The sequence below is a fragment of the Mandrillus leucophaeus genome, unplaced genomic scaffold (assembly GCF_000951045.1).
Source record: "Mandrillus leucophaeus isolate KB7577 unplaced genomic scaffold, Mleu.le_1.0 Scaffold341, whole genome shotgun sequence".
Classification (NCBI taxonomy): domain Eukaryota; kingdom Metazoa; phylum Chordata; class Mammalia; order Primates; family Cercopithecidae; genus Mandrillus; species Mandrillus leucophaeus.
In genome coordinates this window covers 2,482,764-2,485,924 of record NW_012103599.1, presented here as the reverse complement: position 1 = coordinate 2,485,924, position 3,161 = coordinate 2,482,764, and positions in this window count along the sequence as shown.

Sequence of the window (3,161 nt, the reverse complement as noted above, 5' to 3'; positions counted from 1 at the left end):
AGAGAAAGAAAGAAAGAGAGAAAGAAAGAAAGAAAAAATGCAAGCAGGCATTTTTTATCTCATTAAATCCTAGCAACACTGAAAAACAGGTAGTACTAATTCCATGTTCCAGAAAAGGAAACAGAGGCTCAGGGAAGCTAAATGATTCCCAAAGCCACATCACTGGTTGATATGGTTTGGCTCTGTGTCCCCACCCAAATCTCATCTCGAATTGTAATCCCCACATGTCAAGAGAGGAGATTGCTCCTCTTTTACCTTTTGCCATAATTGTAAGTTTCCTGAGGCCTCCCTACCCATGCGAAACTATGAGTCAATTAAACCTCTTTTGCTTATACATTACCCAGTCTCAGGCAGTTCTTTATAACAGTGTGAAAACAGACTAATACAGAAAATTGGTCCTGAGAGAAGTGGAGCATTGTTATAGAGATATCTGAAAATGTGGAAGTGATTTAGGAACTGGGTAATGGGCAGAGAATAAAAAAGTATGAAGGGCTCAGAAGAAGACAGGAAGATGTGGGAAAGTTTGGACCCTCCTAGAGACTGTTGAATGGTTTTGACCAAAATGTTCATTGTGATATGGACGATGAAGTCCAGTATGAGGTAGTGTCAGATGGAAATGAGGAACTTATTGTGAACTGGAGCAAAGGTCACTCTTCCTATGCTTTGGCAAAGAGACTGGTGGCATTTTGCCCCTGCTCTAGAGATCTATGTAACTTTAAACTCGAGAGAGATGGTTTGGGTATCTGGTAGAAGAAATTTCCAAGCAGCAAAGCATTCAAGATGTGACCTGCCTTTTTCTGAAAGCATACAGTCATAGGCATTCACAGAGAGATGGTCTGAAATTGGGATTTATGTTTAAAAGGGATGCAGAGCATAAAAGTTTAGAACATTTGTATCCTGACCATGTTGTAGAAAAGAAAAACCCATTTTCTGGGGAGAAATTCAAGCCACCAGCTGCAGAAATTTGCATAAGTAAAGAGAAGCTGAATGTTGATACCCAAGACAATGGGGAAAATGTCTCCAGGGCAATTCAGAGATCTTCATGGAAACCCCTCCCATCACAGGCCCAGAGGCCTAGAAGGGAAAACTGGTTTTGTGGGCCAGGGGTCCCTCCTGCCCTCCCTGTTCTGTACAGCCTTAGGACATGGCACCTTGAGTCTCAGCCACTCCAGTTCCAGCCATGGCTAAAAGGGGCCAAGGCACAGCTCAGGCATTGCTTCAGAGCGTGGGAACCCCAAGCCTTGGCAGCTTCCGCCTGGTGTTGGGCCTGCGAGTGCACAGAAGATAAGAGTTGAACTTCAGAAGCCTTTGCCTAGATTTCAGAGGATATATGGAAATGTCTGGATGTCCAGGCAGACGCCTGCTGCAGGAGTGGAGCCCTCATGGAGACCCTCTACTAGGGCAGGCAGAGGGAAAATATGGAGTTGGAGTCCCCACACAGAGTCCCCACTGGGGAACTGCCTAGTAGAGCTGTGAGAAGATGGCCACCAGCCTCTAGATTCCAGAATGGTAGATCCACTGGCAGCTTGCCCTGTGTACCTGGAAAAGGTACAGGCACTCAATGCCAGCCCATGAAAGCAGCTGTGTGTCAGGGGGGCTGTATCTGCAGAGCCACAGGGGCAGAGCTTCCCAAGGCCTTGAGAGCCCACCACCTCTTGCATCAGCATGCCCTGGATATGAGACATGTAGTCAAAAGAGATTATTTTGGAGCTTTAAGATTTAATGGCTGCCCGGCTGCATTTTGGACTTGGCGCAGGGCCTGCAGCCCCTTTGTTTTGACCAATTTCTCCTATTTGGAATGGGAACATTTACCAAATTCCTGTACCCCCATCATGTCTTGGAAGTAATTAACTTGCTTTTGATTTTACAGGCTCGTAGGCAGAAAGAACTTGCCTTGTCTCAGATGAGACTTTGGACTTGGACTTTTGCATTAATGCTGCAACGAGTTAAGACTTTGGGGGACTGTTGGGAAGGCATGATTGGCTTTTAAATGTGAAAAAGACATGAGCTTTGAAAGGCGTCAGGAGTGAAATGATATGGTGTGTCTCTGTGTCCCCACCCAAATCTCATCTCAAATTGTAATCCCCACGCGTCAAGGGAGGGACCTGGTGGGAGGTGATTGGATCATGGGGGTGGTTTCCCCCATGCTGTTCTCATGATAGTGGTTCTTTTAAACCAACAAGATCTGATGGTTTAAAAGTGGCACTTCTCTCTTAGCACTCTCTCTCCTGCTCTGCCATGTAAGACATGCCTCACTTCCCCTTCACCTTCTACCATGATTTTAAGTTTCCGGAGACCCCCCCCAGCCATGCAGAACTCTGGGTCAATTAAACCTCTTTTGTTTATAAATTACCCAGTCTCAGGTAGTTCTTTATAGCAGTGTAGAAATGAATTAAAACACTGGCAATAAGTAAGATGCAAAGCAAGGATACAGCCAAGGTCTACCCAGCCTCTTCTCCACCACCTTATGCCCTATTGTTGCCACTTTCTTTTACTTTGGCAACCAGTGCTGGACAGAAGGTACTGTGACACTTTCTGTGCCTTAAAAGCAGATTCAAAACTGCTCTGACTCCTCCACCCCTGCTTTAACTGTCTGCCCCATAGTGGCATAAAAGTTAATGCAAATATATATGTCTGTAGCATTACCATGTCCCTTCCCTCAAGTATGAGCTATGGCCTCAAAGATAATTAAGCTTTTTATGAAATTTTTTTTTGGCCTCATTGCTATGATACTCACCAGTCAGATTCAACAGAATTTCAGCAGATTTCATGGAGCTTAAGGATTTACTTTCTGGAAGGCCCTTTCACTGTTTTCACAACCTCCCTTCCTGGGAGCTTGTGTTCAAGTTCCTTGGCGAGGAAATAAGCTGTCTTACTCCATTAAATGACTGTTGAAAATGAAAGTCAGACCAAGTCACTCCTTTCTTGGAAGACTTCCATGGCTCCACACTGTCCTTAGGATCAAGTCCAAGCTCCCCAGCATGGCCTGCAAAGTGCTCCTTGATCTGTCCCCAGACTATATCACAAGCCACATCCCTATCCACTTATCTGCCCCCACACTGGATGTTCCAGAAAGACTGAATTACTTTCAGTTCCACCAGTACTCTATGGTTCTGCACTCTATTCCTCCTACCTGCAATAATCTCCATGCCATCAATTAC